This window comes from Neoarius graeffei, chromosome 3, assembly GCF_027579695.1.
Source record: "Neoarius graeffei isolate fNeoGra1 chromosome 3, fNeoGra1.pri, whole genome shotgun sequence".
Lineage (NCBI taxonomy): Eukaryota > Metazoa > Chordata > Actinopteri > Siluriformes > Ariidae > Neoarius > Neoarius graeffei.
The window spans coordinates 40,099,094-40,121,943 of record NC_083571.1 but is presented as its reverse complement, the minus strand read 5'-3'; the positions used below and the strand labels follow the sequence as shown (position 1 = coordinate 40,121,943).

The window sequence follows — 22,850 nt, the reverse complement described above, 5'->3', positions numbered from 1 at the left end:
GAGAGTAAAGCCTTGAATCAATCATAAGCAAAATATTTCATATCAACGGATGTTTTTTAACAACTCAGCAACTCAGCATTTACGCACGTCAAAGCACGAGATGTTTTTACGACAATTTTAAACAAAGACTGTGTTTAGTCTAACAAAGAAGTGTCTTCTTTACTGGACAAAGGTCAAGTTACACAGGAATAGTTAATAAAGGATCTAAGAAGCTAAATATTAAACTCAAAGTCTTAACATTAAAATCAAAGTCTTAACAATCCTAAATTACATTCTGCATTCTAAAACTATAAAACTAACTTCTCATCTCATCTCATTATCTCTAGCCGCTTTATCCTGTTCTACAGGGTCGCAGGCAAGCTGGAGCCTATCCCAGCTGACTATGGGCGAAAGGCGGGGTACACCCTGGACAAGTCGCCAGGTCATCACAGGGCTGACACATAGACACAGACAACCATTCACACTCACATTCACACCTACGCTCAATTTAGAGTCACCAGTTAACCTAACCTGCATGTCTTTGGACTGTGGGGGAAACCGGAGCACCCGGAGGAAACCCACGCGGATACGGGGAGAGCATGCAAACTCCGCACAGAAAGGCCCTCGCCGGCCACGCGGGCTCGAACCCGGACCTTCTTGCTGTGAGGCGACAGCGCTAACCAACTGCACCACTGTACCGCCAATCTAATAATCTATAATTAGATATTACGATGTGGTTATTTTTATATGCGCACCTGCTGTACTCTGCTTCCCTGGAATTTCATAAACAATAACATGGCCAGATCAAAGTGAACACACTAGTTTTGTTGGAATTTGATTGATCTAAATCTTGAATAATTATCATAAAAATGATCAACTTGTCTCGTCAGACAAGCAGATCCGGATTTTATATATATATATATATATATATATATATATATATATATATATATATATTACACATATACACACACACAGGTAGTCGTCGACTTACAAACTTACAACCTATGCAACTTTACGACCGTCTGGTTATGACTGGCAAGTGTTTCCCAGCTGAGCGTACGACCCACAGCCAAGCACCACTGATGGTGCGATCACTAAGTTTTGTATTTTGCTATGTTTTACATTTGTATTTTGGTATGTTTCAAACTAAAATGTTTTCTATTTTTCACACCTGTATTTCATATTTTTTGTTTTGAACATATTAAACGAATTGTACTGTACGCAGTGTAGTATGCAGTGTTTGACTTAAACCAAATAATGAGTCAAAGTAATTAAATAAGAAAATGTTGATAAAATAAGACTTTAAGATGATTACAATATCATTACACATCACAATATACTTAACATAGGCCGACTTACGACCAGATCGGTTTACGACCGGTCAGTCGTAACCAAACGCAGTCATAAGTCGACGCATACCTGTGTGTATGTGTGTGTGCATATATATGTGTGTGTGTATGTGTGTGTGTGTGTGTGTGTGTGTGTGTGTGTGTGTATATATATATATATATATATATATATATATATATATATATGTGTATGTGTATATATATATATGTATGTATGTGTGCGCGCGCGCGTGTGTGTGTGTGTATATATATATATATATATATACACACACACACACACACACACACACACACAGTGGTGCTTGAAAGTTTGTGAACCCTTTAGAATTTTCTATATTTCTGCATAAATATGACTTAAAACATCGTCAGATTTTCACACAAGTCCTAAAAGTAGATAAAGAGAACCCAGTTAAACAAATGAGACAAAAATATTATACTTGGTCATTTATTTATTGAGGGAAATGATCCAATATTACATATCTATGAGTGGCAAAAGTATGTGAACCTCTAGGATTAGCAGTTAATTTGAAGGCGAAATTAGAGTCAGATGTTTTCAATCAATGGGATGACAATCAGGTGTGAGTGGGCACCCTGTTTTATTTAAAGAACAGGGATCTATCAAAGTCTGATCTTCACAACACATGTTTGTGGAAGTGTATCATGGCATGAACAAAGGAGATTTCTGAGGACCTCAGAAAAAGCGTTGTTGATGCTCATCAGGCTGGAAAAGGTTACAAAACCATCTCTAAAGAGTTTGGACTCCACCAATCCACAGTCAGACAGATTGTGTACAAATGGAGGAAATTCAAGACCATTGTTTACCTCCCCAGGAGTGGTCGACCAACAAAGATCACTCCAAGAGCAAGGCGTGTAATAGTTGGTGAGGTCACAAAGGACCCCAGGGTAACTTCTACACAACTGAAGGCCTCTCTCACATCGGCTAATGTTAATGTTCATGAGTCCACCATCAGGAGAACACTGAACAACAATGGTGTGCATGGCAGGGTTGCAAAGGGAAAGCCACTGGTCTCCAAAAAGAACATTGCTGCTCATCTGCAGTTTGCTAAAGCTCACATGGAAAAGCCAGAAGACTATTGAAAAAATGTTTTGTGGACGGATGAGACTAAAATGGAACTTTTTGGTTTAAATGAGAAGCGTTATGTTTGGAGAAAGGAAAACACTGCATTCCAGCATAAGAACCTTATCCCATCTGTGAAACATGGTGGTGGTAGTATCATGGTTTGGGCCTTTTTTGCTGCATCTGGGCCAGGACGGCTTGCCATCATTGATGGAACAATGAATTCTGAATTATACCAGCAAATTCTAAAGGAAAATGTCAGGACATCTGTCCATGAACTGAATCTCAAGAGAAGGTGGGTCATGTAGCAAGACAATGACCCTAAGCACACAAGTCATTCTACCAAAGAATGGTTAAAGAAGAATAAAGTTAATGTTTTGGAATGGCCAAGTCAAAGTCTTGACCTTAATCCAATAGAAATGTTGTGGAAGGACCTGAAGCGAGCAGTTCATGTGAGGAAACCCACCAACATCCCAGAGCTGAAGCTGTTCTGTATGGAGGAATTGGCTAAAATTCCTCCAAGCCGGTGTACAGGACTGATCAACAGTTACTGGAAACATTTAGTTGCAGTTATTGCTGCACAAGGGGGTCACACCAGATACTGAAAGCAAAGGTTCACATACTTTTGCCACTCACAAATATGTAATATTTGGATCATTTTCCTCAATAAATAAATGACCAAGTATAATATTTTTGTCTCATTTGTTTAACTGGGTTCTCTTTATCTACTTTTAGGACTTGTGTGAAAATCTGATGATGTTTTAGGTCATATTTATGCAGAAATATAGAAAATTCTAAAGGGTTCACAAACTTTCAAGCACCAGTGTGTGTGTGTGTGTGTGTATATATATATATATATATATATATATATATATATATATATATATATATATATATAAAATATACAATCATTATATAAACCACCTCCCAAGGGGTGAAGTAAAAAGCCCATTGGCCAGATCTCATCTCGGGTCACCATGCTGGCTATATTACTCCGGCCCAGTGTTGTGCACGGGCTCCTGCCGGGGGGGGACTTCTCAAGGCCCTCCTGTGCGCATCGCTCTGATAGTTTCGGGCAGAAAAGTAGTTGTTTCATCGTCTGCTCCGCTCCACAGTCACATGTTTGTTCATCTCTGTTGTATCCCCATTTCTTCATCAGGACTCTACATCGTCTGGTTTCAGTTCTAAGATGGTTGAGGCATGACCATATCATCCATGCCTTGTTGGATCCTGAGGGGAGGCATTCACTGGGGCTCAGGTTCAGTTTGTGAGGAGCTGTCTGGAGGTGGTCTGTCCACATAGTCAACCTTTGATTGACCAGATCATGATTTTGCATAATTAATTATGCATGACTAGCTCACAACATAAGCAGCATGCACACAAAACTTCAAGCTCTTTGTTTTATGGAAGCCTCACTGAGCCATCCTACAGACCCTCCATTCTGCGAAAGCACTGCTTCGAGCTGCAACAAAAGATTAACCATTCAAGAAACTTTGAGCTCTTCATTGTTTTCCATCGATACGAATCTCCACTACTACACACTGCATCCATCTGCAACACAAAGATTCACTCTTAAAGAAACTTTAGCCACGAGACCCACAGAACTCCTAAAACCTCAAGATGACTTTATATGCTTTAAAGTAATACTTTTGAATGCTTCTACCACAAGCTCATCTTCAAAGCAGCACAAGAACTTCCAGAGTAAATGCGCAAGCGTCTGCCTCCACTTTGCTGTGTTGGGTCTCAGGCATCCAACTTAAGACAGTAACCCAATATTGAGCTTTGATGATTTTCATTTCCACAATCTATCCATTAATTTCATGTTATTTGTGTTTTGTTAATGCTTGTGTCTTGTCATCATTTCAGGAATAAGTGTTTTGTCTATTATAAAGATTTGCGTCTTTTCTCATGATTTCGGCCCTTGGATTGTTTTCTTTCTGTTATTTAAGCTTTTTAAATAAATTAATCTTTCCCCGAAGATACAACAGAACTCTTTTTGACTGTGTCGTAAGAGGAATTTTGCTCTGGTCTGGCCACCCCAATTCCAAAAAAGTTGGGATGCTATGTAAAACCTAAATAAAAACAGAATGTGATGATTTGTAAATCATTGCAAAATCATGTTTCACTGAAAATAGTATAAAGACAACATATCAAAAGTTGAAACCAAGGTTTTTATTTTTTATTTTTTAATTTGATGCCAGGAGCATGTTTCAAAAAAGTAGGGACAAGGACATGTTTACCACTCTGGTGCATGACCTGTACTTTTAACAACAAACTGTGAATGTTTGGGAACTGGAGAGACCCAAAGTGAAATGTTGTCCCATTCTTGCATGATATGAAATTTCATTTGCTCAGCAGTTTGAGATCTCCTTTGTCATATTTTGTGCTTCATAGTGTGCTAAATGATTTCAATGGGAGACAGGTCTGGACTGCAGGCAGTCCATTTTAGCACATTGAGGAACGATATTCTTAAAATGTTGTATTATTTACCCACGCAGTCTTTCACTGAGTGGTGGACCACACCCATCTTTACTTCTGAAAGACTCAGCCTCTCTGGGATGCTGTTTTTATTCCCAGTCATGTTACTGACTTGTTGCGGATTAATTTTGATAAATTAGTTTGATTAATTTGGATAAAGAGTTGGTAGTGGGAGGGGTATTCAAGGAGAAGAGTGATTTACTATTTATCCCAAAACAATGGGACATAATTTTTTTGATGGCCATTTAATTGTCCAGATCAATGGAGTAGATGCAAGTTTTTGTGCTTGATACATTCCTAAGACTCGAACAGAATCACCTCAAGTGACCAAAATGGTTCATCACAATGGGTAAGGTAATGTTTTTTCACACATTCCAACACAATTTTAAAACTGCTTTTTACAACGTCATTTGTTATTTTTAAAAAAAAGAAAGTATAATTATCACATGCATATTAAATAGATATTATTGTAGGTGAACTTGTGCTGATTGCAAAAACATCATTTAACTTTGAAAATACTACTTAGATTTCTTGAAAGTCATAACATCAAAAAATGCCAAAATCACAAGAGTGCCAGAAAAAAAAAGAGAGCAAGGAAGTGATGGTATGCATTTTATTTACTCAAGAAGCATGCAAAGGTTATCCACTACACCGCACTCCTATCAACCACTATGCTCATAAGAAATGGAAGAACTATTTGCACTTACTTGAGTTGATCTTCGGCTGAATCAAGTTGAAATTCAAAACAACACCGCTCATCATCAGTGTCTCAGTCCTCAAGCTCCGATGAACAACTGAAATTGTCATCGCTATCCTGAATCATCTGAAGCGCCTCCTGAGCATCAAATCGGCGTGCCATCTCGCAATAAGTTTTACCTCCAAACAGGTAGCCGAAGCTATGGCTGACATTTTATCCTGTTTATGGTGGGTATTCCCACCGCGAAAGAGAAACCAATCAAAACTGAAAGAGTGAAAGGAATTGTCATGCTGTTACCATGTTTCGTCTTATGAATGAGTAAGTGGACACTCGGCGCTCTGACTCAGGTGTGACTGAGTAAGGTGACATGTTTCATCTAATTTAGGTGATTTAAAAATATAATATTTGGCAGTAGGCACGTAAGAAAGTGTAAAGTATAAAGTTTCTGTGAATATCATGCTTGTATGATAGAAACTTGCAAAGATATTAATCTAAATATATGACCTACTCACTCTAAACCTGCTGAGCTTCTTGACCCCCAGAAGGTTAATTTGAACTGGGAGGGAAACCCACATTACTTTTTCCCCTGAATTGGGTGCCCCAGCCCTTTTATATTCCAGGTGGAGAAATGTATATTTATCTGCCCAATTAAGGTCAAGACTTTGTCATTTCAGTCATATACAGTTGGTACAGTACACACTTAAAATGAAAGAACGTTTCTTCAGGACCATGGTGTGACATTAAATGTTGGAGGACTACAAATCTACATATAATCTACATATATCAACATAAAGTGCATGAGTGCAGCGAGTGCAAATATTGCGCTTTTTGAAGTTTTGCTCCCAATTTGGACTGACAGGCCTCTCAGTCAGGAAGTCCAGCATCCAGTTGCAGAAGGAGGCGTTCAGGCCCAGCAGGCTCAGCTTTCCAATTAGCTGCTGAGGAATGATTGTGTTGAATGCTGAACTGAAGTCTATGAACAGCATTCAAACAAATGTGTCCTTTTTGTCCAGGTGGCTAAAGGCCAGATGAAGGATGGTGTCTATGGCGTCATCTATTAACTGGTTACAGTGATACGCAAACGGCAGGGAGTCCGGTGAGGGAAGCAGCAAGGTCTTGATGAGCCTCATGATGCACTTCATAATGATGGGTGTGAGTGCAACGGGATGGTAGTTATTGAGGCAGGACACTGAAGACTTCTTTGGCACAGGGATGATGGTAGTGGTCTTGAAGCACTTTGGAACAATGGCGTTGCTCAGGGAGATGTTGAGGATGTCCATGAGAACATCTGCCAGCTAATCTGCACATCCTCTGGGCACTTTACTGGGGATGTTGTCTGGTCTATCAGCCTTCTGTGGGTTGACTGTGTAGAGTTTTCCTCACATTGGCTGTAGTCAGACACATCACCTAGTCGTTGGGAGAAGGGATGATCTTCCTCATTGCTGTGTGTTCTGTGCCTCAAACCATGTGTAGAAGCTGTTCAGCGCATCTGGAAGGGAGGCATCATTGTCACAGACAGGTAGTGTTGTCCTGCCATTTGTGATGGTCTGGATGCCCTGCCACATGTGCCGTGTGTTGCCTCTGTCATGAAAGTAGCTGTGGAGTCTCTGGGTGTGTGTGTGCTTTGCTGCACTAATAGCCTGAGACAGTCTGGCCCTCACTACTCTTAGGGCTGCCCTGTCACCTGCTCTGAAGGCAGCATCTTGGGTCCTCAGATGCTGCAGCCTTCCTAAACATGTGCCATTCAGTCCTCTCAAAACAGTCCTGGAGAGCAGGGATGGCTCCTTCTGGCCAAGTTTTTATCTGCTTTAGAACCAGTTTGGAGCGTCATTAATTAACTCATTCATGAAAAAGGCCATGCAGTCCATATGAACTTATGATGATGAGGAATTTCTACTCCCAAATTTCCCTTACCAACTCCTCAACATAAGCAAACTTCAACTCTGCATTACGAACCTACACTGCAGAAGACTCATTGGTCTGTGATCTGTTGATTGACAGGATGACTTGCCCACCCAATCCAGCCACATCATTCAAGTAAAAGTTGGTTGCAATAAGGACCGAAGTTGAGGTGACTGGATAGCAATGTCTGGTTAATTAATTTGTCCCATCACTTTGTTTCCTATTGTGTCCTTAAGTTTCCGATTTCTGAATGTTGTCCATTTCTTTGTTTGGGTTGTCAAAGCATTTGTGTCCTCCATTATCCTCAGTTCTCAGGATGGTCTGGTATGGAGGACTTTCAAGTGACATCATCGTCACTGCGGATTTGTTTATGCGGCCATGTTGCCGGGCAAGCTTTGTGTTGGACAATGCCTGACAAGTGTATGTGAGTGATTTTAAGCCCAATTCAGTAAATATCTACAGACAAACTTGTGTAGGTGCAATAGGCTTATCAAATCAGTCTCATCAAATCAGTCTTATATAAAAAGGAATCAGTCTCATAAATTCATTAATCATTAATTCAAGTGTCTAATAGTTTATAGCTAAACTATTAAAATCACTGGAATAACCTGGTGATGTTGCTATAGTTTAGTGAGTATTGTAGCTCTAATATAATATGTTTACTCTTGATCTATAATATTCATATAACCAGCAAATGGGTAAAGGCAATTAGAATACTTTTCTTGGCAGAGGTTGGCATTCAGTGACTATTGTAACAATAAACAGGACACAGTTTATTCCAAAGATACCATTTATTGAAATAGTTGACATGAATTAGCAAACTAATACTGATCAGATATAGCAACAATAGCAGCCAAGGAATAATTCAATATAAATGGTGATGCAATATATACAAATAAGAATCAGTAGTGTATATGATAATTAAGGCACTAATGGTGATCAGAAGTAATAAGCTATAGACCCTTTTCACTCACGTGACCTTCGTAAACGTGACCACCATTTTGGACATGAAGAAATAACGGTTTATGGCACAGACCCTTTCGGTTCTCGCTCATCTAGCTGCTACAATGACTGCTTAGACTGCAACAATAATATCTAACACACATTTAAGTATCCGTCGTAAAGACGTGAAACTCGTCGAGTGACGAGTGTGTTCATTGATAAGCTAACACAATCTAAAAGTAGACATACCATCACACTGCCCTGGCGCTGTGTACAGTTTACCTTCTATGGTTTGTGCACTCACTATTTGCCATTACTTTCTCCAACCCAGTGTTCGAACTATGCCGATATTTTCGGGGGGTCCCTTTTTTTTTTTTCCCTGGGGGGGTGCTTGTGCTTGTCTCGGAGCGCGGATCTCCAAACACATGAGAAGCCTATCTTACGCACATATCACGTGGACTCCACACCTCCACACACGCATCGCGTCTGAAGTCATAACTCATCGGGGGAAATCGTGTCCGCATTGGCATGTTCAAAAAACAACCTCGTGTCAACAATGATACCACACGCAAGAAAAAAAAACAGTCAGGCTACTCAACACATCTGATCCACAGCAGCACCAAAGCATCACTGGAAATCATGTCAACAACCAATCTTCCATTTCAACACACGTCAACAAACAAATGGCACCACAAACATGAACGAATCGGTCAGGCTACCGATTCCAAACCCACAGCAGACGAATAATTAAATGCATCTTACCTTAAAGCAGAATCGACCACAAAGGAAGTGTGTTGGCACTGTTGGCACACTTCCTTTCTACTAGTTTGTGTCCCCAACCTGGCAGCAGCAGTCATTGTCATATCGGTTTATTTTATCTTTGATGTAAACACAACACTTCGGATATGCAAATGCTTCCCGTTACACACGATTGCTATGTCAATAAACATCATTTTGGCAATATTTTAGAGACCATCCATCTTCTCTGTCGGTCAGCATCTGTCGGGATCCGATAAAATGATAAATCTTGCCTTGTGTGTTGATGGTTACTACATCCAGGTGCACAACAATATAATGGCATGATGGAAGTCTTGCTGAAAGTAAAAACTTTCTTTGATGGCTATAATCCTTTCGATGCTTCGCCATCGTTCCTCGTTGTTGGCTGTGGTAGACTACTGGTAGTTCATGTCCAAAATGGCGGCCGCGTTTGTCGTGACGTCACGTGGGAAGGGTCTATAGCCAGTGTTAGTGTAGGGGGGAGTGGATGTTAAAATGTGATGGGGAAACCACGTGCTTGTGTGTGTGTGTTGTGGGTCTGTGAGCGTGTGTATGGAATGCAAATTCCATACCAGCCGCGCCCGGGGGGGATGGTCAACACAGCGCACGAAAATGAACAAACGAATCTATAGTTCAAACTAGTCTCTGCTAGGCCTTAAACCTAAATTCTACTCAAATCCCAATGTTGAGGAGTGTAGTACGACAGAGGGAGTTAAAAAGAGAGAGCATGCACAATCTAACTAAATACAGATAGTAAACAAAGTAAATCAACAACATGTGGTCTAAGACCGACCTTCATGTGAATCAAAATGTGTACATTTAAATCATAAATGAATTCAAATAAACAACACTCTTCACATTAACTAGCTACGAGTAAAACTAACAATTTTGTCCAGATGCTAGCCTTACTTGGGGTGATTGCTCTTGTTAGCAATTGAAAGTGAGCCTTCTGTTATCCGAAGATAGTGTGGAACGCAGATCCAGGAAGAAGACAGTTTTGTTCCTTACAACTCATCAGCTGAAGATCCTCGATGTCCCGTCGGTTGTCCGATGATCTGGAAGGAATCTTATTTATAGTTCGTCGACGTTGAGAAAGGAAAAGGGATCCAGTCGCCTTTTCTCTTTGAAGCACTGCGTGGGCTGCAGTAACTAACCGGTTCAGTTGTTGTTATTATTATTACAACTCTGTGAAGGTCAAATACATTGAACTTTGACTAAAGGTCCGGTATCAATAGCTCGTTCTTTGTTCTCTGTCCTTCTGTAGCACCAATGCATCGGCTTCTCTCTTTCACACACGGAATCCACCGCCAGAGACACAGAATTTCGGTTCCACCGCTGGTTTAAAGCAGTCGTGATGTCACTGTATTTTTGGTATCCGGTATCCTCTGTATCCAATACCGTTACAGGGAGTCAGAAGAATGGGCGGAGATAGAACATGGCGTCGAGTACAGAGATTGGTGTGTTCAAACTGTACTGTGAAAGGGTTACTATGGTTACGGGCATGGCAATCCATCCCTACACTTGCAGAAGTTACATCTAAAAGAACAATGCCAGAGACCTGTAGTGCTTTTGGATGTAATAACAGATGTGGAGATATGCCTGGTTTAACTTTGCACTGCTTCCTGGTGAACCTAGAAAGATGAGAAAAATGGCAAGCTGCAGGTAAACAGGAAGACTGGATGCCAGCAAAGCATTCCTGTGTGTGTGAGAACATTTTGTTAGGTTAGTATGAAAGCTTTGTGCAGTGTTAAAATGTATATCTGGCTGTGGGCTTTGGACACAATATATTTTATTAGACCTAAAGCACGGCTAGACAAGCAGCATGTTATGTACTGATCATGTAGACTAGGCTAAACACCATAAAATATGCTACATCTCGGCCCTGGCTTGATTATTACTGTTAGAAGTCCACATTTGAGCTTACCTTTGTCATCATAAGGTATTTTTCTTTATCAGGAATTTCCCATAATGTTCTGGCATGCACGAAACCTGCCTCAAAATATTGGTAGGCATCTGCACTTTTGTATGCCTTTAGCATCTCTCCAGTGTATGTAGAAGTCCAAATATAAATAGTTCAGGATGTCGTAATATCCCAAATTTGGTAGCTGGTTTGTCATATGCTTTTCAAGTGGAATAAATACATTTGTGGGCAAATTGAGAAGAAGAAGCCTTTATTTTGTCACACATACATTCAAGCACAGCAAAATTCCTCCTCTGCATTCAATCCATTTGAAGCAGGAAGCGCATACAGAGGCAGAGATAAAGAGCACAATGTGCAGAATGAATGAATAAACTAGAAAAGCACTCGGAGAGCGCAGACCTCCGCCAAGAATCCTTTAAAAAAAAATCCAGGATCCAGAAGGTGATCCGGATCACCGCCAAAATTTAATGGACTGTTACTTGTGTCCGTTCATAACTTTTTCCGTAATGTTGCTAACAGACAAACCAATAAACAAACAAACCAACGCTACCAAACACATAACCTCCTTGGCGGAGGTAATAAATAAATACATTTGTAGGTAAATTATATGGCTCTGTGATGCCAGCATGTTTCAGCTTTTGAATGTGACCTGATTTGCTGGTGTAATATCAATTTTTAATAGTTTCAGAGAGGTTATACTGACTGCAGTCATCTCGATTTTCATTATTAACTCTTGGAGCTGTTTCTTTGTTTGCCCGGCAATATGGCAGACGCTGCGTGATAAACAAAAACCTGTGACATCAGTGAAAGACCTCAGTAGCATGGCAAGCTTAACATTGCATATGCAAAGCACTTCTTGCACGCCTCGAATTCCTAATGCTTCTGCTGTGTAACCCTGATGATGTCAGGGAAAGTCAAAAATCACTTTTTTGTGATCTCATTTGTTGCATGCTACCTTTACGACCATCTATCACTCTTGTGCAAAAATCTGACCAGGAGGTAGTGAGTTGGCCTTCCATGATGCTTTCAGTTCCTTAATGGTGTCCTCCAGCCACTCCACTCTTTCGTCTAGTTCTGTAATTCATGTAACAACTGCTGATAAGTTCTTGTCCGCTGATACTGTTGTGCAGTGAATGTCTTCTAGACTGATAAATTTCTTGGAAATATTCCTTAGCTGTGCATAGATATGAGCCATATCCAGAGTATTGCCTTGCTAACCTCTTCAGTTTCTTGAAGGGGAGTAAAACATTCTAACTGCTGATCTGACATACAGTAGTTATACCTGTTGTCTACAGGGTTGGTTATCAAAATTGTTTATAGTCTGAATTTTTTTGTCCCCCTGATATTTTCAATTTTGCCACTGAAAAAAAATTCCGAAAGTCATCGCTACTACATGTTTCTATATTGGTTTCTGTGGTGGTCTTCATTCATCATTATCTCTAGCCGCTTTATCCTGTTCTACAGGGTCGCAGGCAAGCTGGAGCCTATCCCAGCTGACTACGGGCGAAAGGCGGGTTACACCCTGGACAAGTCACCAGGTCATCACAGGGCTGACACATAGACACAGACAACCATTCACACTCACATTCACACCTACAGTCAATTTAGAGTCACCAGTTAACCTAACCTGCATGTCTTTGGACTGTGGGGGAAACCGGAGCACCCGGAGGAAACCCATGCAGACACGGAGAGAACATGCAAACTCCACACATACCCCTTTTCCACCAAATCAGTTCCAGGGCTGGTTCGGTGCTGGTGCTGGTTCACAACTCGTTCAACTTGCGAGCCAGCTGAGAACCAGTTTGCTTTCCCATAGCTCGCGGTGCTAAGGGAAGCCACGTCATTACGTCGCTGTATACGTCAGTTACATCGTTGTATACGTCATTGCGTCACTGTATACGTCACTATGTTTGCATAAACCTTGGCGCAAATATCGAAGCAAAAACAACACGGAAGAAGCAGCAGCAACAACAATAATAATAATAATGGATGACTTCGCGTTTGTACAGCTGCTGCTTCTCGTCACTTAAAAATGGTGATCTTTTGCGGTCTTGTTGTTGGTCTTAACAACTCCGCTCCCCCGCTGACGTAAGCGGTTCTTTCCTCTGGCCCAGCAGAGAGTTGGTGCTAGCCTGGAACCGTTTTTTCTGGCCCCAGAGCCAGTTCTTTGTCAGTGGAAACAGAAAACCCGGTTCCAAACTAAGCACTGGCCCCAAACCAGCCCTGGAACTGCTTTGGTGGAAAAGGGGCAACAGAAAGGCTCTCGCCGGCCATGGGGCTCGAACCCGGACCTTCTTGCTGTGAGGCGACAGCGCTAACCGCTACACCTGTGGTGGTCTTATTCCGAGTTAATTTTGCAACAGTATTAACAATCTTAGTTTTTTTTGTTTGTTTGTTTTTTGTTAGCTTCTATTAGGGTGGAGAGATGCATTGATCTAGCAGCACTAAGAGATTTTCTGTAGTTCAGAAAACTCTTTCCATGCTGATTGGAATACTACCTGTTTAGTTTGCCTTTTGCGTTCTCATTTCAGTTGTCTGTTTCAAGGCCAATTTATACATCTGTATAGAATCGATGCTGTACTTAGCGTCTTGACGCTGTATCTGTAGCGTTGATGCTTGTGCAGGGTGAAGTATTAAACTTGCTTGTAAGCTGCACGTGTCCTCTAGGAGGTACCGTCCCATAAAACACACCAAAATGTCCTGATTTTACACATAGCAGAAGAATGGAAAAAGCAATGCGAGTTCCATGTTTCACTGTAGGAATAATAAGCAGAAAATAACATGGGCAAAATGTTGTTGTTTTGAAACAAATTTACTGGGGGAAAATGAAACCTTGAGTGATTAATTCTGAAATGTCTTACCTCATCAGCAGTATAAACGACTCGAAGCACTTCAGTGGTAAGTAGTGTTTAAATCCACTATTCTATCAATCACTGATTGACGGATGCCTTTTTTATTGAGTTGTTATGGTTTACACTACCTATACTGCATGTTTATTTGGAGTCTATTAGAAGAAAACAACAAAGCGTGCGATCCTGCAGGATTAAACTGGCCATCAGTGGCAGTTCTAGCTTGTATGGTGCCCTGGGCGAATCCCCCTTTCAGCATATCAAGCAAAATGACAACATAGGCTCACAAGCATAAGTGTGATACCAGCCTATGTCATTACATGCATAATTTATACTCATAAAGGGATGACATAGCTGCATGCCTTTTATCTTTTGCACTTTTTTCCTTTGATTTTACCATTTGCATTCATACTGTACAAAGTTAGAGGCATGCCATTTTATAGATTCCCTTGCTCTCCCTACCTTAGGCTTCCAGTGAGGAGACCTAAGGTCAGCTTACCCCAGCCCCCCTCATCATCTTGCACTTCTGAGTGAGAGAACAAAAAGTATCCTACTTGGCGTGGACTTAAGTCCCCCCCAAAGTACATGGCTACTTGGAATTGTGACTTGATTGTATTGTAGATACTGAGATATGCCTGCTGTTTTTAATTAATCTCATCTCATCTCATTATCTGTAGCCGCTTTATCCTGTTCTACAGGGTCGCAGGCAAGCTGGAGCCTATCCCAGCTGACTACGGGCGAAAGGCAGGGTACACCCTGGACAAGTCGCCAGGTCATCACAGGGCTGACACATAGACACAGACAACCATTCACACTCACATTCACACCTACGGTCAATTTAGAGTCACCAGTTAACCTAACCTGCGTGTCTTTGGACTGTGGGGGAAACCGGAGCACCCGGAGGAAACCCACGCGGACACGGGGAGAACATGCAAACTCCACACAGAAAGGCCCTCGCCGGCCACGGGGCTCGAACCCGGACCTTCTTGCTGTGAGGTGACAGTGCTAACCACTACACCACCATGCCGCCATATTTTTAATTAATGAAGTTTTAAAAAATGAACATCATTATGTGGGATTGAACTGGTATCAATTTATATTTAATAGTAGGTCCTAGCTTAGGTTTCTTTTTCTCGTGAGACGGATGCAGTGAAAAGCAAGCTGGGCAAGTCCTGTTGGATTTTAACAAGGCGTGGGAACTTCGTGCATCGACATAACATACTATATTCCCAGACTGCACTGTAGACTACATGTAAAAAGTGTACATGGTACACATGCCATTTCGGGGGTGAGCCTCACTTTGATTTTTACAACAGCAGCTGGATAGGTCTGTGAGAGATGTTGATTTTTGCAATGGCTTTGAAGAAAATCTGCTTCCATCATCAAGAAAGAAATAAGTATTTATTGTTCGGAATAAATACTTATCAATATTTATAATGTTTCCTCTACATCACAATATATTATCTTGCTGTTCTTGGGTCTTAGAATTGTAGGCCGTTCAAAATGCAGTAAACTACCCAGACCCGCAGTCTGAGAAAGACACTCCACTGGCAGTGGTGGATTCGGAAGTATTGAAAAGTCTGTTATAGGTTAGGCCTGTACTGGTACTGTACAGAGATGAGAATTTTCTGCGGATCTGCGGAATTCCGAGTTTTTCCTGCTGAAAATGTCATTTTTGTGAAACGTGTAAATCCATTGAGAAAATTTCGGGGTAGGGGTCGGCGCGAGCCGAGGCTTGTGGTGGCACAAGCAGGCAGGACCGCCCGCCTGCCAGCTTCTTTCGGCAATGCTCATCGCAAAATTAGTTGCAGCTGTGATAACGGAAATCGTCATTGCTTTCTTCAATATTTATGCTAACGACAACTCACGACGATTTCCGGCAACGTTTTGGCGCTAGTTTCATCTCACTTCTACAATTCATGGAGAAACAAGCTATACGTACACGGTTTTGATCACTTCTTAAGTTCTAGTTATTTTGGTTAGTTTTCAAAGTTACTTCGCCAATATGGCGAAAGTTTTGGACCGCAAAAATGAGGATCGTGCCAGGGAAATCGATAAATCGAACGGGATAAAGAACTGTTTCCGATGGGCATGGCTCGATAGTAGCATTACCGTGCAGATAGGGACACAAACTGTGACGACGTGCCTGACGGAACATATCCGAAAAGTGGCCGTGCCGGTAAAGGTTCTGTGTATTCTGTGCTCAGATATGATCAATTATGGAAACAGAGGCGCTAGAAACATCCAGGAGCACATCAAAACAAAAAAGCACAAAGGTACGTTTTACTTAAATTGTCAAAGACAGAGTCAGGAGGAATCTAATATATCGTTACGGTTACCTCCATTATCGCTCACGAGATATATATATATATCTGTAGGGATTTGTTATCTTAAAGTTTATAAACGTTTTAAACCATCATTGAATTTGAAAACATTCATATATATATATATATATATATATATATATATATATATATATATATATATATAAAGGCACACACCCCCCTTTGAAACCCCCCCCATGCACGCTTTGCGTGCATTATGTCTGCCCTTGGCAGACATTTCAGAGTTTTTTTTAAATGTCCCATTCTCATCCCTGACTATAATAGATCTATTATTATATTGTTTAGGGGTCTTGGAAGAGCACCTGAATGCTCTGATCCTCCTGTTCATCCATCAAGACATTAAACTATTGCTATCTCCCTGGAGCTTTTGTCTTGAACTTCTGATTGTGGCTTAGGAACTTGACTTGGGCATTTCTTTAGAAAGGAAATATCTCTGATCCGGGAGTAGGAGACTTATTTCACAGCAGTAGGACAAACCCAGTACGCCTTTTTATCTGTAACTGTCAGTGAATACCTTTGTTTCACTCCCGCTTTGACAGCCCACAACAATGATGCTACGTATGTGAGAACATCTCTCTTCAAGGCCTGCCATACAGTCACAGTGTGCGGCCATAATCTTGCCTTTTTTTTCACTGACAATCCATGGAGTTAAAGGTTTTTCGGTCATTCTTTGCAAGTGGTTAACCTGGAATAGAATATAGGTTGTATTCAGTCACGTGACTTTTGCTTGTGAGTTGACTTCCGATGAATGAAGTGGTGGTCAGCATACATGTCAACCTTTGGTCAATCAAACCTGTATAACCAACCTCCAAAATCCGTATTTCCCTTATAAAATCCGTATAAGATGCAAATTAAAATAATTTACCTAAAATTTGAATGATAATTAACAATGATATATCCCAGTTACTTTTTATTCAATATAACAATAAACCTTCAGAATGAATACAAAGCTCCAATGTTTGACAGAAACACAAAGTGTCACTCTAATGTTCTGAATTGTACTCCATGACAGCTTTTTTAGCACCAATACTCACTAGGCTGCATGTCACAGCAAGTGTCTGTGTTGATCTTGCCGGAGTGCCCATTCAGAATCTTTTCAGTCGCTAGTGAAAGTCGCTCAGGTGGAAATACGCTTTTCAAACAAAATGTTACTTCGCGGTTGGCGGGATTCTTGCAATGCGGTGTGCGCATGATCAAAAGTGGAACAAAGTCTCGCTACCACAAGATAACGCACGATTTCATAAGACTCTTTACTGGCTGTGTGTGCTTTCTGTGGTGTACAGTATGTTTGTAAATGTTATGCACTCTTTTATCATCGTGGGAATTGATTATAGCTCTAAGTAAATATTGAAGTTTTTTAAAAGAATCCGTATAACTTTATTTGTACGCCCGTATACTACGTTTATTGAGTCAAATCCGTATAAAATACGGACATTCCGTATAGGTTGACATGTATGGGTCGGGCAAACCGATTTTGCCGCCAGCATGGAAAAAGCTAATGAAACCATCTCCGACTATTTTCGCAGTTTAGAGACCAGTGCGCGGTCAAGATACCTTCAGAAAGTTGCTCTTTGTGTTGGGATACATGCTAGTACTTTACATGATAAAGAAGGATTTTTGTGATGATTTGAAAAATTATCCATCCGCTGAGTTCCCTGACATCTCAAATTACTTGGTGCTCCAGACATCGTTCTACACAGACAAACAGATGAAAACCTGGAAGAGCATGGAGGCGAACAACTTTTTATGTGTGGCTGGGTTAAAGATCTGGGGATCAAGACAGTACCAGATAAATCCTGTATCATTTTTACCCGGGTAAGTTGGCTTTTTTGTTTTTTTTGGACGCATATTTGCAATGGTTGCTCGGACGCTACAAGAATTAGTATCAAGTGTAAACAAGCCACAGCTGCTCGATTCTCAATCCTCCCTGCTCTTCTCTTCCAGCAAATGATATTTTTTTTAAAAATTTATTATTATTATTATTATTATTATTATTATTATTATAATATTAAAACAGAAAATGCAGTGAGAAGGTACATTCCAACATCTATGTAGGTAATGCTTGGTCACAAATCTACAACATCACTCCAGTCGTTTTGAGGAATTTTGTATGGATCGTAACCACTAATAAACTCTAATTTCTGCATACAGTGTCTTGCAAAAGTATTCTTCCCCCTTGGTGTTTGTCCTGTTTTGTCGCATTACAAGCTGGAATTAAAATGGATTTTTGGGGGTTACCACCATTTTGATTTACACCATTTTGATTTACACAACATGTCTACAACTTTAAAGGTGAAAATTGTTTTATTGTGACACAAGCAATAAGATGAAAAAACAGAAATCTGTTTTGTGCATAGGTATTCACCCCCCACCCCCCCACCCCCAAAGTCAATACTTTGTAGAGCCAGCTTTTGCTGCACTTACAGCTGCAAGTCTCTTGGGGTATGTCTCTATTAGCTTAGCACATCTAGCCACTGGGATTTTTGCCCATTCCTCAAGGCAAAACTACTCCAACTCCTTCAAGTTAGATAGGTTGCATTGGTGTACAGCAGTCTTGAAGTTATGCCGCAGATTCTCAATTGGATTGAGGTCTGGGCTTTGATTAGGCCATTCCAAGACATTTAAATGTTTCCCTTTAAACCACTCCAGTGTAGCTTTAGCAGTATGTTTAGGGTCATTGTCCTGCTGGAATGTGAACTACAGTTTAGGCCATATGATTTACAGTGCAGTCCTTAGAACAGGATCCATTCTCCTGTGTTAATCAACATCACAGTTTTTTTTAAATATATATTAGGGCTGTCGAAGTTAACGTGATGATAACGCATTAACGCGATCTCAATTTATCGCGATTAAAAGAAATAGTGCCATTAACGCAAATTCTAATTTGGCCCTGCGAGTCACCCGTAGTTCATGTTGAGGCTTGTCGTGCGCTGCTTCAATAAGAGTAAGTGTGAATGATAGAGAAAGGTCTGTTAAACGGGAAGTTTCATTTCAAAAGAAGAGTGTGATTGAGTTGGTTTTGGTATGCACTTTGCATTTCTAAAATACTTCTGTAAAGTGAGATTTCAGTATGCTGTAGCACTGTGATATGACACTAACGCTACGTTCACACTGCAAGGCTTAATGCTCAATTCCGATTTTTTTGTGAAATCCGATTTTTTTGTGAGGTCGTTCACATTAACAAATATATGCGACTTGTATGTGATCCTCAGTATGAACGAAAAGCGACCTAAAAGTGTTCCGCATGCGCATTGCAGGATACGACGACGTCACACGCAGTGAGCACGGCCAGTGTTTACGGAAGTAAAACCGCCCGGTTGCGGTATGACCCATCCAATCTAGCTTGAATAGCTGTATCCCCCCAAATGGAAATCAGCTCCCTAACCTCTGCGTCCTTCCATTGAGAAGATTCAGAACCTTCACAGCCCGAAGCGTCCCTCGCATTGATGTCATGCGCAGGGGCGCAGATACGTTTTTTGAACTGGGGGGGACAAAAAACTGGGGGGGACAAAGCTGCCAGCAAACCAACCCCGATATGCCTGTCAAACTTGTTGTGGGTTACCATAGCAACCAAGCTCGAGCTCACAACCTGTGCAGTCTGCGCAGCTCAACCAACCGAATATCAGTCTTTCTTTTGTTTTATGTGAGTTGTTGCAACTATGTATATACTGCTGTGCACCTCAATAAACCGAATGGTAATTAGTCTTTTGATTTTTCCGTGAGGTTTGCCTTATGCAAAGAAAGACAGCATAGACGTTTTTTCCTTCCTAGAAGTGGGGGGGACCGAGCGAGGTGAATTTAAATCTGGGTGGGATGAATCCCACCCGTTCCCCCCTCTATCTGCGCCTGTGATTATGCGCCATGTTGTTGTAACTTTTTTTGAGAGACCCGCCGCCTACTTCAGCGCAGAATAGTGACGTTTGTGGCTTGTTGATGACGTGTAAGTCGGATGAATGCGACCTGGCGGTTCAGACTGGAGTCGCATATGAAAAGATCGGATAGGAATCGGAATTAGGACCACATATCCAAACGGCCTGGGTCGGATTTGAAAAAATCGGATCTGTGTCGTTCATATTGTCAATAAAAGATCGGATACAGGTCACATATGGGCGAAAAGATCGGATTTGAGTCACTTCAGCCTGCAGTGTGAACGTAGCCTAAATGTCTTTCTTGAAGTCCAGCTGCAATTTATTTTTGTTTGCACAGCACTGTGAAGTCCTATAGGCTGTGACTGAATACAACTCCAGCACAATTGAAGTTTTATTTCATTTTTATTTTCTTCTGTCACACATGTCTGAACTGAGACACAGTAGTATGTGACTACATGTTTTAGATTTGAGACTACAGCTCCCTAATCCATCACAAAATCCAATTTTGTTTTGTATGTTCAGTACTGCCTAGTATGTGAGTGAATAAACTCCCTTACCATTTTCTCTTGTCCCAGCAGTTTTTAACAAGTACTTTTAGCATAAAATGTGTTCACCATTTTAATTGTAACATTTCACTTTAAAAGCCTTATTCATTTACATAGATTTTAAAAAAATGTGATTAATCGCGATTAACGATATGAAATTCTGAGATTAATCACGATTAGATTTTTTAATCGTTTGACAGCCCTAAAAAAATATATATATATATTTGTGTCCCAACTTTTTTGGAATCGGGGTTGTGTGTGTCTGTGTGTGTGTGTGTGTGTGTGTGTGTGTGTGTGTGTGTGTATATATATATATATATATATATATATATATATATATATATATATATACAACCCCGATTCCAAAAAAGTTGGGACAAAGCACAAATTGTAAATAAAAACGGAATGCAATAATTTACAATTCTCAAAAACTGATATTGTATTCACAATAGAACATAGACAACATATCAAATGTCGAAAGTGAGACATTTTGAAATTTCATGCCAAATATTAGCTCATTTGAAATTTCATGACAGCAACACATCTCAAAAAAGTTGGGACAGGGGCAATAAGAGGCTGGAAAAGGTAAAGGTACAAAAAAGGAACAGCTGGAGGACCAAATTGCAACTCATTAGGTCAATTGGCAATAGGTCATTAACATGACTGGGTATAAAAAGATCATCTTGGAGTGGCAGCGGCTCTCAGAAGTAAAGATGGGAAGAGGATCACCAATCCCCCTAATTCTGCACCGACAAATAGTGGAGCAATATCAGAAAGGAGTTCGACAGAGTAAAATTGCAAAGAGTTTGAACATATCATCATCTACAGTGCATAATATCATCAAAAGATTCAGAGAATCTGGAAGAATCTCTGTGCGTAAGGGTCAAGGCCGGAAAACCATACTGGGTGCCCGTGATCTTCTGGCCCTTAGACGGCACTGCATCACATACAGGCATGATTCTGTATTGGAAATCACAAAATGGGCTCAGGAATATTTCCAGAGAACATCATCTGTGAACACAATTCACCGTGCCATTCGCCGTTGCCAGCTAAAACTCTATAGTTCAAAGAAGAAGCTGTATCTAAACATGATCCAGAAGCGCAGACGTCTTCTCTGGGCCAAGGCTCATTTAAAATGGACTGTGGCAAAGTGGAAAACTGTTCTGTGGTCAGACGAATCAAAATTTGAAGTTCTTTATGGAAATCAGGGACGCCATGTCATTCGGACTAAAGAGGAGAAGGACGACCCAAGTTGTTATCAGCGCTCAATTCAGAAGCCTGCATCTCTGATGGTATGGGGTTGCATTAGTGCGTGTGGCATGGGCAGCTTACACATCTGGAAAGACACCATCAATGCTGAAAGGTATATCCAGGTTCTAGAGCAACATATGCTCCCATCCAGACGACGTCTCTTTCAAGGAAGACCTTGCATTTTCCAACATGACAATGCCAAACCACATACTGCATCAATTACAGCATCATGGCTGCGTAGAAGAAGGGTCCGGGTACTGAACTGGCCAGCCTGCATTTCAGATCTTTCACCCATAGAAAACATTTGGCGCATCATAAAACAGAAGATACGACAAAAAAGACCTAAGACAGTTGAGCAACTAGAATCCTACATTAGACAAGAATGGGTTAACATTCCTATCCCAAAACTTGAGCAACTTGTCTCCTCAGTCCCCAGACGTTTACAGACTGTTGCAAAGAGAAAAGGGGATGTCTCACAGTGGTAAACATGGCCTTGTCCCAACTTTTTTGAGATGTGTTGTTATGAAATTTACAATCACCTAATTTTTCTCTTTAAATGATACATTTTCTCAGTTTAAACATTTGATATGTCATCTATGTTCTATTCTGAATAAAATATGGAATTTTGAAACTTCCACATCATTGCATTCCATTTTTATTTACAATTTGTACTTTGTCCCAACTTTATATATATAATTATTTATTTTGGGTCTTAAGTCTTTTTATTGTATTTTCACATGGAACAAACACGTATCCCACCCACCCACATCACACCATTGTTGTCAATACAAATCACATAACAAAATGAAACAAAAGATTCACAGCAGATAAATTGACACATTTACATTGTACAGATAATAGAAAA

At 40.6% G+C, this 22,850-nt stretch overlaps 1 protein-coding gene across 7 annotated transcripts in view; it reads left to right on the top strand.

Moving 5' to 3' along the window:
- The window catches only part of fam135a (family with sequence similarity 135 member A), a 182,157-nt gene that overhangs the window by 86,585 nt on the left and 72,722 nt on the right, over positions 1 to 22,850 (top strand). The window contains exon 2 of one of the 7 annotated variants that reach the window (XM_060916830.1): positions 13,996 to 14,024. The exons of 5 other annotated variants lie outside the window; for them this stretch is intronic. The gene's annotated coding sequence lies outside the window, so the exon portion shown is untranslated. Of the gene's footprint in view, positions 1 to 13,995; positions 14,025 to 22,850 lie in introns of those variants that run through there. One more of the 7 variants, XM_060916829.1, reaches the window with a different exon arrangement.